This window comes from Squalius cephalus (genome assembly GCF_949319135.1).
Source record: "Squalius cephalus genome assembly, chromosome: 13".
Classification (NCBI taxonomy): Eukaryota; Metazoa; Chordata; class Actinopteri; order Cypriniformes; family Leuciscidae; genus Squalius; species Squalius cephalus.
Genome location: NC_137134.1, coordinates 31405426 through 31422813, shown reverse-complemented (window position 1 = coordinate 31422813; position 17388 = coordinate 31405426). Strand labels below are relative to the sequence as shown.

Here is a 17388-nt window from a genome sequence, read left to right as displayed (position 1 = left end):
CAGCGATGGAGACAGTGATGGAGAGCACGATGCAACATCTGCTGCCTGTCTATCAGCAGCTGTTCTAACACACAGCGATGGAGACAGTGATGGAGAGCACGATGCAACATCTGCGGCCTATCTATCACCTGCTGTTCTAACACACAGCGATGGAGACAGTGATGGAGAGCACGATGGAGACAGCGATGGAGAGCGCGATGGAGACAGCGATGGAGAGCGCGATGGAGACAGCGATGGAGAGCGCGATGGAGACAGCGATGGAGAGCGCGATGGAGACAGGGATGGAGAGCGCAATGCAACATCTGCGGCCTATCTGTCACCTGTTGTTGTAACAGACAATGATGGAGACAGCGATGGAGAGCGCGATGCAACATCTGCGGCCTATCTGTCACCTGCTGTTCTAACACACAGCGATGGAGACAGTGATGGAGAGCACGATGGAGAGCACGATGCAACATCTGCGGCCTATCTGTCACCTGTTGTTGTAACAGACAATGATGGAGAGCGCGATGGAGACAGCGATGGAGAGCGCGATGGAGAGTGCGATGGAGACAGTGATGGAGACAGCGATGGAGAGCGCGATGGAGACAGGGATGGAGAGCGCAATGCAACATCTGCGGCCTATCTGTCACCTCTTGTTGTAACAGACAATGATGGAGACAGCGATGGAGAGCACGATGGAGAGCGCGGTGCAACATCTGCGGCCTGTCTATCACCTGCTGTTCTAACACACAGCGATGGAGACAGTGATGGAGAGCACGATGGAGAGCGCGATGCAACATCTGCGGCCTATCTGTCACCTGTTGTTGTAACAGACAATGATGGAGAGCGCGATGGAGAGCGCGATGGAGAGCGCGATGGAGAGCGCAATGGAGACAGCGATGGAGAGCGCGATGGAGACAGCGATGGAGAGCGCGATGGAGACAGCGATGGAGAGCGCAATGAAGACAGCGATGGAGAGCGCAATGGAGACAGCGATGGAGAGCGCGATGGAGACAGCGATGGAGAGCGCAATGAAGACAGCGATGGAGAGCGCGATGGAGACAGGGATGGAGAGCGCAATGCAACATCTGCAGCCTATCTGTCACCTGCTGTTCTAACACACAGCGATGGAGAGCGCGATGGAGACAGGGATGGAGAGCGCAATGCAACATCTGCGGCCTATCTGTCACCTCTTGTTGTAATAGACAGCGATGGAGACTGTGATGGAGAGCACGATGGAGAGCGCAATGCTACATCTGGGGCCTGTCTATCACCTGTTGTTGTAACTGACAACAATGAAGACAATGAAGGAGAGCACGATGGAGAGCGCGATGCAACATCTGCGGCCCATCTGTCACCTGTTGTTGTAACAGACAATGATGGAGACAACGATGGATACGGCCATGGAGAGCACAATGTAGAAGCAGCATCTGCTTACCAACCGCAACATCAAAAGAAGCCATATAGAAGCACAAGGCCAGGACCCAAGTCCTTTACAATGTACATATCCACACATAAATGGAGAAAGATAAGGCCTTTGCCGGGTAGCAGAAAATTGCAAAAATCATGGACACATGTCATTTATGAAAAATTTCGGAAAACAAATCCCTGCTGCACACTTGTTTTTAAATACCAGCACTTAAAGGTCACTCACAGTCGTAAGTATCGGTGTCCATTTATGACAGTTAAGGCATCATGTTCCTTCAAAACTTGCAATGCGCATTATATTTTCCGTATTACACACAAACCATTGGGCTGTGACAAACAAATTCCAATTCAGGTGACAAGAATTGGTAAGGTAACACATTTGAAACCGGAGAGAAGGTCCCGGCCAGCTAGTTACCAGAAGAGAGGCAAGATTGCCAAAGAAGTGGTACAAGGAGTAAGCAATGTGTACTACAAAAATCTCAGGAAAACACCAGTTCCTGAGTTGATGGCTGGAAACATCACTAGAAGTTTAAATAAAAACATACTTAAAGTAATTTCTAGTGAAATTAAAAAAAGCTGCAGACTGCATGATGATGTGATCCTAGAGCTGATGTTGACACAGAAAATTATGAAAGACACAGATCTGTCATACAGATTTTGGCCAGGATATGTCCAACATCTGCAAGTGGATCCATTTGGAGTGCATCTTTATACTGAGACAGGACTGGACATCCTTGTTCAACATCTTAGAAAAGGAAATCCTGTTACTCTGTATTTGGATGCTACTGGAGGGGTTGTGAGTCGAGTTCCAAGTCAGGCAAAGAGAGTGCTGTACTACAGCATCAACCTACCAGGACATGGAAAAGACAAGCCTCCTCTTCCTGTGTCTGAAATGATTACAAATGACCACACAATCCCAAACATTTCTTTCTGGTTGCATCAGACTGTAACAAAGTTACGTAAACTCACTGTCTACAACATACACCGGGTTGAAACCGACTATAGTTGGGCACTCATCCAGAGTGTCCTATTGTCTTTCAATAAACAAGACATACATACCTACCTAAAGGACAGCTACAATGTAGTTACAGGAAACGACACCATGGCAGACTTCAGGAGACTAACTATTCTTCACCTATGTTCTGCCCATATAATTAAGGCAGTCCATGGAGCAATTGGCAGAAGAACAGCAGACAAGGGCTTGAAAGAGTTCGCTACTCACTGTGTGGCACAACTAATGAACACCACAAGTCTGAAGACGGCATTAGACATTTTTGAGTGCATGTGCCATGTCTTTTACACCAAATCAAACACACAGTGTGTAAATCAGGCTCTTCAAAAACTCCATGACCACATTCGTGGAACAGAAATTCCACAAGACGCTCTGGATGAGAAACAGGCAGTGGACGACTACATCCCTCCAGAGGCAAACACAATATTGGCCAGGTCACCATTTACTAAAGAGTTTACTACTGTACTTGAGGCTGTCATGTCTATTCAAGATCCTGCGGAAGAAACAGAAATTGACAGTAACAAATATCATTGTCCAGGGATCCTGGATATTCTGATGAAAGACTACATGCCAATTTTTCCACTCTGGTCAGGGATAATGCTTGGTGATTTGAAAAGATTCAAAGACAGAGAGTTTATCACAGATGACCTACAGAAAACACATGACACAAACTGTCATGCTGAAAACTGGTTCTGTATTGTCAAAGACAAAATCCTGCAGAAAAAACTGTACCATCGCCCAGCAACATTTATACAAAAAATGTATGCGTCATTGCAGGGAAGGTACAGAGAACACATTCTGCAACATGACCTTCCAGACAGAATGTTGCAGAAGCGTTTAAATGTGAAACAACACAGTTTGGAGGACTTTGAGGAAAAATGGGCCAAGAAGAGCGTGTGTGACCGAAAAGAAAAAAAAACCAAGTACTTTCATACCCCAGAAGTTGTACCTTCTCCTAAAGAAAAGGTGAGTAGTATGGCCATTAATAAAGATTACTTACATGAACATACAAAATCAATGTATTATTATAAGTATTTATAATATTAACAAGAAAGTGAATTGTTACACATTGCATCACATCCTTAATTTCTGCCTGTCCTCGTAGGCATCAAAAGATTCTGTCAGAAAGCCAAAGTCGACAGTAAAGAAGACTCACAATGTCAGAGTTGTGTCTGACACTTCCCAGGTAAGACTAAGTCAACTTAAGGCAAATTCAAGGCCATGACAACTTTTTAAAGTGTATAAATACCCTAACATTGGTCAAGTTTTTCACAACAACATGCAAATGTTGATTATCTTCTGTTTTCTCATCATAGACATCAAAAGCTCCTGTCGGACGGCCAAAGTCGACAGTAAAGAAGACTGACAATGTCAGAGTTGCGTCTGACACTTCCCAGGTAAGACTAGTCAACTTAAGGCAAATTCAAGGCCACGACATCTTTTTAAAGTGTATAAATACCCTAACATTAGTAAAGTTTTTCACAACAACATGCAAATGTTGCCTCTCTTCTGTTTTCACATCATAGACATCAAAAGCTCCTGTCGGACGGCCAAAGTCGACAGTAAAGAAGACTGACAATGTCAGAGTTGCGTCTGACACTTCCCAGGTAAGACTAAGTCAACTTAAGGCAAATTCAAGGCCACGACATCTTTTTAAAGTGTATAAATACCCTAACATTAGTAAAGTTTTTCACAACAACATGCAAATGTTGCCTCTCTTCTGTTTTCACATCATAGACATCAAAAGCTCCCGTCGGACGGCCAAAGTCCAGAAAGCCAGAAACGGACATTGTCACTGAGGCCACAAGTCATGTACGTAATGAGGACATTATACAGGTAAAACATAAAAAATGTGCATGTTATATTATGTGTATATGTGAATGTACTTCTGTTAAGGTTAATTCCACTAACATGAAAATGTAGTTACGTTTAAGTTGAGTTGTCAACTTAAATTCCCTTTCTATGTTCCCTGTAAATGTTATTACCTCCGGCCGACACCGCTGATGTGTTTGTTTGAAACATTCACTGTTTAACACAAAACAACTTGATTACATCTCTGCATAAAAAAATAATATAAAAATACGGATGAATTCTTGTTACTATAAGTATATACAAATACATTTTATTCAGCTTTGTACTTCTAGACATTAATAAATACATGATGTGTGGTTGTGGAACTTAGTATAAAGTAAGCAATACTTTATACAAAGTCTTTATAAAGTTAACTGTCTATACTGTATATGTTAATGAAAATGGACACAAAGTAAAACCAGCACAAAGGAATTTATTGGTGTGCAGTGAATCTTGATTCTCTTTCTCTCCAATTTAATTTTTATAGGCTTTTTGGAATTCGAAAGACAGCGAAGTTGTGGTTGCAGTAATTCAATCAATTGACAAGGATGTCTCTTATACACTCCGTCTGACTGAGTTCAAAAGCCTGAAACCACACAACTGGTTGAAAGGGGAGGTAATCATATGTCTACAGTACCAAACATTGATATACTCCAGTTACATAAATAATGATTATAAATCAACAATTAATTAATTAATTACAACCACCACTAAATGCCAAAATGGTACATTTTAACAAACATTTTAGGATGCATTTTAATATTTGTACTAGTAGAGTTTTATGTGAAACAACGCATGAAGCTATTTGTGTACTTGAAAGGACAATATACAGTATACAGAAAGTGATTAATCTTATAATTAAAATGACATGTTTGATGCATATACTGTGGATATATATTCATGTTAATATAATGTTAAACAGTTACTATACTGTGCATGAAGTTTTACTATCACTACTGGTAGGCTAATGAGTAAAGATATTGACAAATATTAGTTTATTTGTTATAATACATTTTAAGGTAATACATTTCATTTTATTTAATAATTGCAGATTATTGAAAGTTACATCCAAGCACTGTTGAATTCACAACCAAATGGAAGACATTTTTTTTTTATTGAACCACTACTCTGCCGGTGTGGTTGTGTTTGGGGAGAGGTCTGAATTGCCAAGGCACAGTTTCCGAAAGGTTAGACTTTACAGTTGTTATTTAGTGCAAAATTAAAAAGGTCAGAAAGACAAGTTTAATAATATTTCATCTTGTTTACAGGTCAACTTTGACAAATATGATGCTATGATTGGCTTCATGCAAGTCCATAAAAACCACTGGAAATTTCTGGTGTGTAAAACCATTTTCAAATCATAGTTAATTACTTATGTACATAGACAAACTAACTAAATGTTAAACTAACCAAACTAAATGTTTTTACAGTATCTCAATAAGAAATTGAAGAAAGTCTTTGTGGTGGATCCCCAAGGGATAGATGAAGAAGAAGAATCTAAACTTGCTGCTGCAAGATTCAGGTATTGTATGATAATATTTCTCTTTTTTATGATCACACAGTACATTATTAAGTAGTGTTATTATCAACTTTGGTGACAGTTTAGTGAAATGATACCTGGTTATAAAGTCAATAACATACAATTCTCATACGCATGTAGAGAATACTTCAAAATGCGGCAGGAACTTCATGGTAAGACCGACTGGGTGGATGTGACATGGACACATGGTGTCTTGAACCACAGCATACAGCAAGATGGTTGCAGCTGTGGAGTTTATGTCATGCAGGTACAAAATTTATTTAACCTTGAAACGAGACAAAATTTTAAATAACCTCAACAGTGTAATATTTAAATTTCTTATTCTGCTATGGCTAATGTATTTTGAAAGTTTATTTAATGCTATTTATGTTACCAAACAGATGGCTAAGGAGGTGGTGGAGGCATTTCCAGTGACACCATCTGAAATAATGATACCTTCCCGTATGCGTCTCCTGTCCAAGCTACGTAAGGGGGTGGCTGGAATAATCCTAGAAGCATCAGGTATGTATTGTAAGCACACAATTAATGAGAATCTTGCACTAATCCTTCAGTGTGAGTGCTCTTTTACTACACATGGGCATGAAAAGCCAAGGCTCCCACAAACTGATCTATAGTCATTTTTGAGTGGTGAGTTTGATTTGTATTATTATGTTGGCTTTACAATGGTAATGAAAACATACTGTTTAAATATGTATTGGTTATTATAATGGCATCAAGCATTTGTCTTTACATATGACCTAATTAAAATATTTTGATTTCTACCCTGAAAAGAAATGAAGAATTCACTATTTGTATATACTATAGTAATATATTTATAATTTAAAAGTTAAGAGACTACAATATATAAACCATGAAATAACTATAAAATTTGCAATTGATTTGGAAACACTTTATTTCTATTTATATGTATTATAAAGTGTAAATCATTTTTACTGAGTACAAAAATAATAATAATAAAAAAGTAGCTGAATTACATCTTATTACAGTTTTCACAAATTGTATTACAAATATTAATTTGATCATAATATAAGATTATTTCTTGTCTTGTGATTGTAAGCCATTTCAGTTTTATTGACTTACCAGAAGAAATTTGATTGGCTGCCGTTTATGTAGCCAATTATCTATCTATCTATCTATCTATCTATCTATCTATCTATCTATCTATCTATCTATCTATCTATCTATCTATCTATCTATCTATCTATCTATCTGTCTGTCTGTCTGTCTGTCTGTCTGTCTGTCTGTCTGTCTGTCTGTTAAAAATCTGAACAGTTCAAATAGAGCACTGATTTGCAAAAAATCTATTTACAGTTTTCAACCCCAAGGATCATTGCTCCTTTTGTGGACAAGAGTCTCCTGTTGGACTTGTGGGTCGGAATACATGGGTTTGTGTCCTTTTCTAAGTACATTTTATTATTAAATTATATATTAGAAATAGATTTCAAGTGTTAAATTATTAAAAGTACTTAAATAATTAGTATGCAGATACTTATGTAATTAGTATGCAGTTAAGTTTGAAATAACTTTATAGCAAATGTTCTGTAGTACTTTTCTAGACAGTTTTTCTCTGTCGCTTTGATACATTTCTCAAATCATCCTCTACATTTGTAAAACAGTAAGTGCATTTCTCAAAACAATTCGTACAAATACAGTAGCAAAACACCATGGATTAGCCAAAAGCCAGTCTCTTGCTCATAATCCTTAGTTTTTCTCTCAAAAGTAAATATCTGTGTCAATGAACATGTCAGTGCCATCAGACAAGTCCTTGTGTCATTGTGTACGGATAAGACAGTCATATTGCTTAGTCATGTTGTTAATATAACAGTGTACTCTGGAGGGATAATATAATGTAAACTATGGCAACCATTTTGTTGACAGTTACTGTAATTTACAAAGCTGCACTTCTGTATGTCATATATCCATTTGAAAAGTACAAATTTACACACTACGGTATGTGAGTTATTGATTGAAAGAGACTGGACAGGATTCAGTTACACTTTTACTAGTGGTCAGTCAAAAAAAAAAAAAAAAAAAAAAAACACATTAAAATATTATTAGAAATAGGGGCACAAAGGCGAAACAACAACATTATCAAGGAAAACACAGGAAAGACCCCTTAGGCAGAACTTTGCTTTTGCATGCAACAGCACTATGTGTATATACTTGAGGGTTGAAGTATATATTGAAGGTGAAACTTTGAGCTATTTCAGAGAAATGGTTTATCATTGGTTGATCTACATTATCTTCAGCAGTGAAAATCAAGATTCACCTGCACAATTCATCAATTCATGGCAGATTTACAAAAAGTATAATTGAAATGTGTAGAAAATATGCTTGTTTATGACAACTATTAGATCAAACATTTAGCATTTAATGCCTTATATAATGAACTAATGACTAGATGTTTTGAAGGGTAAGACTATTGCACAGATAAATATGTAATACATTTTAAGCAACATGGCATTAGCAACTGATAATTTTGGAAACCGCAGACAATTGTACATAATCAATAGCATGACTGTACTAAAGCTTTCACAACTTGTTCAAAAGAATGAGAAACTAGTTTTATAATATGAACAAGTGAATAGAGGATGTGGAGGTTGAACAATTAGTTATGAGAATTTCCTTTCTGATCTGAGAAATGCACCAAAGCTGTGAAAAACTGTATGTAAATAAAGATAAAATAGTTTCATTAGTTTCATTGTTTTCAAGTTGAAAATAATATTACTTATTCATGTCGCAAGATTTTTTTTATTAAAGTTTATTTGTAAATGAACGTTCGATTTAATATAAAAGTATACAAAGTTTAATTGTCACAATTTTCCCTCACCAGATTAGGTGCAGCAAATGCGAAAGGTGGTATCACTCTATCTGTGTCAACATTCCAAAAAGAGACATTAAAAAATTTAAGAATATTCTGTGGTTGTGTGCATTCTGTAGTTAAAAACTACAAAATCGGTTGAAATTGTAATTGTACAAAAAAAATGTGTACTCTGTTATATATTTTTTTAAATGTTTTATGTTGTTTGATCAGTTTGTTCAATCTCCTCCAATTCACATAAACACGAGTTCTGTCAAAATGGCTGTTGTCCTGAATATTTTTTTGGGTGAAATCTCTGAATTTTAAATCAAACAGTATATATATATATATATATATATATATATATATATATATATATATATATATATATATATATATATATATTATTTTTAGTTTAATATCAAGTCAAGTAACCGTTATATATACAACACTTTTTACAATTCTGATTGTTTAAAGCAGCTTTACTTTAAAATTACTCTACTTAATAACACTGGTTTTGGACATGCAATAACGATTTCAGCCAGAAGGGGTAAAAATAGAGGTTGTGAAAGTTGTCCCCTGTCCTCCACTACTTAATGAGACTGGTTAGATGTCTCTGTCTCACTGCTGGACAAAGCTATTACAAAAAGAATGTTAATTTTGGACATGCAATACCCATTTCCGCCAGTAGGCGTGAAAGTAGAGCAGTAGGGGTAAAAATAGAGGTTGTGAAAGTTGTCCCCTGTCCTCCTCTACTTAATGACACTGGTTAGATGTCTCTGTCTCACTGCTGGACAAAGCTATTACAAAAAGAATGTTAATTTTGGACATGCAATACCGATTTCCGCCAGTAGGGGTGAAAGTAGAGCAGTAGGGGTAAAAAAAGAGGTTGTGAAAGTTGTCCCCTGTCCTCCTCTACTTAATGACATTGGTTTGATGTCTCTGTCTAACTCATGGACAAAGCTATTACAAAAAGAATGTTAATTTTGGACATGCAATACCGATTTCCGCCAGTAGGGGTGAAAGTAGGGCAGTAGGGGTAAAAATAGAGGTTGTGAAAGTTGTCCCCTGTCCTCCACTACTTAATGAGACTGGTTAGATGTCTCTGTCTCACTGCTGGACAAAGCTATTACAAAAAGAATGTTAATTTTGGACATGCTATACCGATTTCAGCCAGTAGGGGTGAAAGTAGGGCAGTAGGGGTAAAAATAGAGGTTGTGAAAGTTGTCCCCTGTCCTCCACTACTTAATGAGACTGGTTAGATGTCTCTGTCTCACTGCTGGACAAAGCTATTACAAAAAGAATGTTAATTTTGGACATGCAATACCGATTTCAGCCAGTAGGGGTGAAAGTAGAGCAGTAGGGGTAAAAATAGAGGTTGTGAAAGTTGTCACCTGACCTCCTCTACTTAATGACATTGGTTTGATGTCTCTGTCTCACTGCTGGACAAAGCTATTACAAAAAGAATGTTCATTTTGGACATGCAATACCCATTTCAGCCAGTAACAATAGAGGTTGTGAAAGTTGTCCCCTGTCCTCCTCTACTTAATGACATTGGTTTGATGTCTCTGTCTAACTCATGGACAAAGCTATTACAAAAAAGTGTTAATTTTGGACATGCAATAACCATTTCAGCCAGTAGGGGTGAAAGTAGAGCAGTAAGGGTAAAAATAGAGGTTGTGAAAGTTGTCCCCTGTCCTCCTCTACTTGATGACATTGGTTAGATGTCTCTGTCTCACTGCTGGACAAAGCTATTACAGAAAGAATGTTAATTTTGGACATGCAATACCGATTTCCGCCAGTAGGGGTGAAAGTAGGGCAGTAGGGGTAAAAATAGAGGTTGTGAAAGTTGTCCCCTGTCCTCCACTACTTAATGAGACTGGTTAGATGTCTCTGTCTCACTGCTGGACAAAGCTATTACAAAAAGAATGTTAATTTTGGACATGCAATACCCATTTCAGCCAGTAGGGGTGAAAGTAGAGCAGTAGGGGTAAAAATAGAGGTTGTGAAAGTTGTCCCCTGTCCTCCTCTACTTAATGACACTGGTTTGGTGTCTCTGTCTAACTCATGGACAAAGCTATTACAAAAAGAATGTTAATTTTGGACATGCAATACCCATTTCAGCCAGCAGGGGTGAAAGTAGAGCAGTAGGGGTAAAAATAGAGGTTGTGAAAGTTGTCCCCTGTCCTCCTCTACTTAATGACATTGGTTTGATGTCTCTGTCTCACTGCTGGACAAAGCTATTACAGAAAGAATGTTAATTTTGGACATGCAATACCCATTTCAGCCAGTAGGGGTGAAAGTAGAGCAGTACGGGTAAAAATAGAGGTTGTGAAAGTTGTCCCCTGTCTTCCTCTACTTAATGACATTGGTTAGATGTCTCTGTCTCACTGCTGGACAAAGCTATTACAAAAAGAATGTTAATTTTGGACATGCAATACAGATTTCCGCCAGTAGGGGTGAAAGTAGAGTTGTAGGGGTAAAAATAGAGGTTGTGAAAGTTGTCCCCTGTCCTCCTCTTAATGACACTGGTTTGATGTCTCTGTCTAACAAATGGACAAAGCTATTACAAAAAAGTGTTAATTTTGGACATGCAATACCCATTTCAGCCAGTAGGGGTGAAAGTAGAGCAGTAGGGGTAAAAATAGAGGTTGTGAAAGTTGTCCCCTGTCCTCCTCTACTTAATGACATTGGTTTGATTTCTCTGTCTCACTGCTGGACAAAGCTATTACAAAAAGAATGTTAATTTTGGACATGCAATACGCATTTCAGCCAGTAGGGGTGAAAGTAGAGCAGTAAGGGTAAAAATAGAGGTTGTGAAAGTTGTCCCCTGTCCTCCTCTACTTAATGACATTGGTTTGAAGTCCCTGTCTCACTGCTGGACAAAGCTATTACAAAAAGAATGTTAATTTTGGACATGCAATACCGATTTCCGCCAGTAGGCGTGAAAGTAGAGCAGTAGGGGTAAAAATAGAGGTTGTGAAAGTTGTCCCCTGTTCTCCTGTACTTAATGACATTGGTTTGGTGTCTCTGTCTAACTCATGGACAAAACTATTACAAAAAAGTGTTAATTTTGGACATGCAATACCCATTTCAGCCAGTAGGGGTGAAAGTAGAGCAGTACGGGTAAAAATAGAGGTTGTGAAAGTTGTCACCTGTCCTCCTCTACTTAATGACATTGGTTTGATGTCTCTGTCTAACTCATGGACAAAGCTATTACAAAAAGAATGTTAATTTTAGACATGCAATACCGATTTCAGCCCGTATGGGTGAACGTAGAGCAGAAAGGGTAAAAATAGAGGTTGTGAAAGTTGTCCCCTGTCCTCCACTACTTAATGAGACTGGTTAGATGTCTCTGTCTCACTGCTGGACAAAGCTATTACAAAAAGAATGTTAATTTTGGACATGCAATACCGATTTCAGCCAGTAGGGGTGAAAGTAGAGCATTAGGGGTAAAAATAGAGGTTGTGAAAGTTGTCCCCTGTCCTCCTCTACTTAATGACATTGGTTAGATGTCTCTGTCTCACTGCTGGACAAAGCTATTACAAAAAGAATGTTAATTTTGGACATGCAATACCGATTTCAGCCAGTAGGGGTGAAAGTAGAGCAGTAGGGGTAAAAATAGAGGTTGTGAAAGTTGTCCCCTGTCCTCCTCTACTTAATGACACTGGTTTGGTGTCTCTGTCTAACTCATGGACAAAGCTATTACAAAAAAGTGTTAATTTTGGACATGCAATACCCATTTCAGCCAGCAGGGGTGAAAGTAGAGCAGTAGGGGTAAAAATAGAGGTTGTGAAAGTTGTCCCCTGTCCTCCTCTACTTAATGAGATTGGTTTGATGTCTCTGTCTAACTCATGGACAAAGCTATTACAGAAAGAATGTTAATTTTGGACATGCAATACCCATTTCAGCCAGTAGGGGTGAAAGTAGAGCAGTAGGGGTAAAAATAGAGGTTGTGAAAGTTGTCCCCTGTCTTCCTCTACTTAATGACATTGGTTAGATGTCTCTGTCTCACTGCTGGACAAAGCTATTACAAAAAGAATGTTAATTTTGGACATGCAATACCGATTTCCGCCAGTAGGGGTGAAAGTAGAGCAGTAGGGGTAAAAATAGAGGTTGTGAAAGTTGTCCCCTGTCCTCCTCTACTTAATGAGACTGGTTAGATGTCTCTGTCTAACTCATGGACAAAGCTATTACAAAAAGAATGTTAATTTTGGACATGCAATACGCATTTCAGCCAGTAGGGGTGAAAGTAGAGCAGTAAGGGTAAAAATAGAGGTTGTGAAAGTTGTCCCCTGTCCTCCTCTTCTTAATGACATTGGTTTGAAGTCTCTGTCTCACTGCTGGACAAAGCTATTACAAAAAGAATGTTAATTTTGGACATGCAATACCCATTTCAGCCAGTAGGGGTAACAATAGAGGTTGTGAAAGTTGTCCCCTGTCCTCCTCTACTTAATGAGACTGGTCAGATGTCTCTGTCTCACTGCTGGACAAAGCTATTACAAAAAGAATGTTAATTTTGGACATGCAATACCGATTTCCGCCAGTAGGGGTGAAAGTAGAGCAGTAGGGGTAAAAATAGAGGTTGTGAAAGTTGTCCCCTGTCCTCCTCTACTTAATGACACTGGTTTGATGTCTCTGTCTAACTCATGGACAAAGCTATTACAAAAAGAATGTTAATTTTGGACATGCAATACCCATTTCAGCCAGCAGGGGTGAAAGTAGAGCAGTAGGGGTAAAAATAGAGGTTGTGAAAGTTGTCCCCTGTCCTCCTCTACTTAATGAGACTGGTTAGATGTCTCTGTCTCACTGCTGGACAAAGCTATTACAAAAAGAATGTTAATTTTGGACATGCAATACCCATTTCAGCCAGTAGGGGTAACAATAGAGGTTGTGAAAGTTGTCCCCTGTCCTCCTCTACTTAATGAGACTGGTTAGATGTCTCTGTCTCACTGCTGGACAAAGCTATTACAAAAAGAATGTTAATTTTGGACATGCAATACCGATTTCCGCCAGTAGGGGTGAAAGTAGGGCAGTAGGGGTAAAAATAGAGGTTGTGAAAGTTGTCCCCTGTCCTCCTCTACTTAATGACATTGGTTTGATGTCTCTGTCTAACTCATGGACAAAGCTATTACAAAAAGAATGTTAATTTTGGACATGCAATACCGATTTCCGCCAGTAGGGGTGAAAGTAGGGCAGTAGGGGTAAAAATAGAGGTTGTGAAAGTTGTCCCCTGTCCTCCACTACTTAATGAGACTGGTTAGATGTCTCTGTCTAACTCATGGACAAAGCTATTACAAAAAGAATGTTAATTTTGGACATGCAATACCGATTTCCGCCAGTAGGGGTGAAAGTAGGGCAGTAGGGGTAAAAATAGAGGTTGTGAAAGTTGTCCCCTGTCCTCCTCTACTTAATGACATTGGTTTGATGTCTCTGTCTAACTCATGGACAAAGCTATTACAAAAAGAATGTTAATTTTGGACATGCAATACCGATTTCCGCCAGTAGGGGTGAAAGTAGGGCAGTAGGGGTAAAAATAGAGGTTGTGAAAGTTGTCCCCTGTCCTCCACTACTTAATGAGACTGGTTAGATGTCTCTGTCTAACTCATGGACAAAGCTATTACAAAAAGAATGTTAATTTTGGACATGCAATACCGATTTCCGCCAGTAGGGGTGAAAGTAGGGCAGTAGGGGTAAAAATAGAGGTTGTGAAAGTTGTCCCCTGTCCTCCACTACTTAATGAGACTGGTTAGATGTCTCTGTCTCACTGCTGGACAAAGCTATTACAAAAAGAATGTTAATTTTGGACATGCAATACCCATTTCAGCCAGTAGGGGTGAAAGTAGAGCAGTAGGGGTAAAAATAGAGGTTGTGAAAGTTGTCCCCTGTCCTCCTCTACTTAATGACACTGGTTTGGTGTCTCTGTCTAACTCATGGACAAAGCTATTACAAAAAAGTGTTAATTTTGGACATGCAATACCCATTTCAGCCAGCAGGGGTGAAAGTAGAGCAGTAGGGGTAAAAATAGAGGTTGTGAAAGTTGTCCCCTGTCCTCCTCTACTTAATGACATTGGTTTGGTGTCTCTTTCTAACTCATGGACAAAGCTATCACAAAAAAGTGTTAATTTTGGACATGCAATAACCATTTCAGCCAGCAGGGGTGAAAGTAGAGCAGTAGGGGTAAAAATAGAGGTTGTGAAAGTTGTCCCCTGTCCTCCTCTACTTAATGACATTGGTTTGATGTCTCTGTCTCACTGCTGGACAAAGCTATTACAGAAAGAATGTTAATTTTGGACATGCAATACCCATTTCAGCCAGTAGGGGTGAAAGTAGAGCAGTACGGGTAAAAATAGAGGTTGTGAAAGTTGTCCCCTGTCTTCCTCTACTTAATGACATTGGTTAGATGTCTCTGTCTCACTGCTGGACAAAGCTATTACAAAAAGAATGTTAATTTTGGACATGCAATACCGATTTCCGCCAGTAGGGGTGAAAGTAGAGCAGTAGGGGTAAAAATAGAGGTTGTGAAAGTTGTCCCCTGTCCTCCTCTACTTAATGAGACTGGTTAGATGTCTCTGTCTAACTCATGGACAAAGCTATTACAAAAAGAATGTTAATTTTGGACATGCAATACGCATTTCAGCCAGTAGGGGTGAAAGTAGAGCAGTAAGGGTAAAAATAGAGGTTGTGAAAGTTGTCCCCTGTCCTCCTCTTCTTAATGACATTGGTTTGAAGTCTCTGTCTCACTGCTGGACAAAGCTATTACAAAAAGAATGTTAATTTTGGACATGCAATACCCGTTTCAGCCAGTAGGGGTAACAAGAGGTTGTGAAAGTTGTCCCCTGTCCTCCTCTACTTAATGAGATTGGTCAGATGTCTCTGTCTCACTGCTGGACAAAGCTATTACAAAAAGAATGTTAATTTTGGACATGCAATACCCATTTCAGCCAGTAGGGGTAAAGGAGAGGTTGTTAAAAATGCCCACTGAGGCCCCCTACCGAACTGCACTGGAATCAAAAAGCTATTACAAAAACACACCCTCTGCGTTTTCCTCAAAAACGAAGAAAAAGTGCACTTTCCCCACGGTCCCTTACTCGCTTCTCCGTCAAGAGCGAGCTTTCCTGGCGAAACTCATATTGCGGCAGCTTTTGAGGGACAGTGCTTATTATATAGAGCGAAAATACGGAAAATTAAGCTTGTGAAACATTGTTAGCCTTGCCTTTTTAGAGGCAATAGGGTTTAAATAATTTTTGGCCAAGTCGTTTAGGAGGTATTGCCATTTTTCAGCGAATGTCCGGGAAATATCGAAAACAAAACTAACTTTACCCCGCTGAAAAAGCGCCGACTCAAAAGAACAATTCATTCACGAATCGGATTGGTTCTAGCCGACAGAAAATAACCGGACACACTATAAGGAAATTTTTATTCAATTTATATATAGGGCTAAACACCTTTTTTTAATGGCGACAGAGAATATGAGTGTGATTTGCGGTGTACAGACTCTTTAATGAAACATATATAGGCTAGGCTACAATTAATTGCTGTCTACATAAGGGTCCATAACCCTATTCTTGTATTAATTGCCCTTAATAGATTTACGTAAGAACCTTTACAAACGATTTCTGCAAATTCTGCAACTCCAAAATATACAAGAATTTCATAATTAACATCGCATTCAAACGTAATTCAATGAAACGTAATTAATTCAATTTGAAACAACAACATTTAGTCAGAACAGTCACAGGGAATTAGAATTAAATCCCCAAATGTGTCTGAAAAAGGCGTTTACCAAACTTAATCTCACCTTGAGGGATCCTGATGGCGTCAAACTCCAGACTTCTGGACTGATGAAGATATGCACCTTCTCCAGCTTTGCAATAGTCGATCACCTGTCAAGGTGGTCTGAGGTTTCAGAGACCTACTTTGTGGTCGATAGGGTGTTCCGTGTGGTTGCTAGTGGTTGGTTACTAGGCTAAAGAGTCCAATCAACTATGATATTGCTCGGGTCCCTCAATCGTTCGTTCCAAGTCTGTGGGAACTTTTCATCCGTTTATCATACATCCACCAGGTGAAAATCGTAAATGTGATCATTTGTACTTGTAAACTGTAACTGTGCAATATTATTTTTAAGATTTAATGTTAATTAGTCCACCTACGAAGTGATACTTTTCAACTTCTGATAAGAAAAGTCTCTTAAATCATATTTCCAACTCACGCGGAAGTCCATAAGCTTTGTTTACGTGATGCGAGAGCGCGTGACGTCACGCGAACATGGCGGCACGCAGCGAGATGTGATGAACACATGATATAAACATTCGCTTTTAAAAAAATGAAATTGATAGAAAATGGCACTACATCATATTAAAACCTCTCAGTAAACGTTTTCGGAAATAAGTGTGTGAAACACGCCCCCTCTCTGAACGGTACACAGCGGTACACCAATGCTAGCACTAGCAGAGTTTCTCCACTAGGATTCGGATGCTAGGAGACATTTGTTTGACAATGAACTGCAAAGCTATGGCAAGCCGTTTTGGCATACAACTAGGTTTTGATTATCCATAAATATATTTTGGATTGTTGTATTTTGACAAATCATAGGCTAATTCTAATTTGAACTCGTCACCTATATAAAGGTTACGGACACTCAAAAATTTGTTCTTTACCACACAGTGCATTTAATTTCAGCATCTGCAGTTAAATATATGTACAAAATATGTATAAAATATGTATATAAGAGAACTTTAAAGATTAGTACATGGACCGGTCTGCTTGGTGCTT

General features: G+C 38.8%; 2 protein-coding genes and 2 long non-coding RNA genes across 4 annotated transcripts in view; 2 read left to right on the top strand and 2 right to left on the bottom strand.

Annotated features, from left to right (window-relative positions):
• The window catches only part of LOC307169974 (uncharacterized protein), a 50477-nt gene extending 33579 nt beyond the window's left edge, over positions 1-16898 (bottom strand). The window contains exon 1 of the mRNA XM_079890878.1: positions 16415-16898. The gene's annotated coding sequence lies outside the window, so the exon portion shown is untranslated. The remainder of the gene's footprint in view (positions 1-16414) is intronic.
• Positions 1-17388, top strand: part of LOC307169983 — a 553579-nt gene that overhangs the window by 62409 nt on the left and 473782 nt on the right. The window lies entirely within an intron of this gene.
• The window catches only part of LOC307169929 (uncharacterized protein), a 251796-nt gene that overhangs the window by 219204 nt on the left and 15204 nt on the right, over positions 1-17388 (bottom strand). The window lies entirely within an intron of this gene.
• Positions 3743-4881, top strand: LOC307170312. The gene is made up of 4 exons (XR_013823345.1): positions 3743-3819; positions 3949-4029; positions 4160-4258; positions 4761-4881. It is a non-coding gene; the product is annotated as an uncharacterized lncRNA (long non-coding RNA).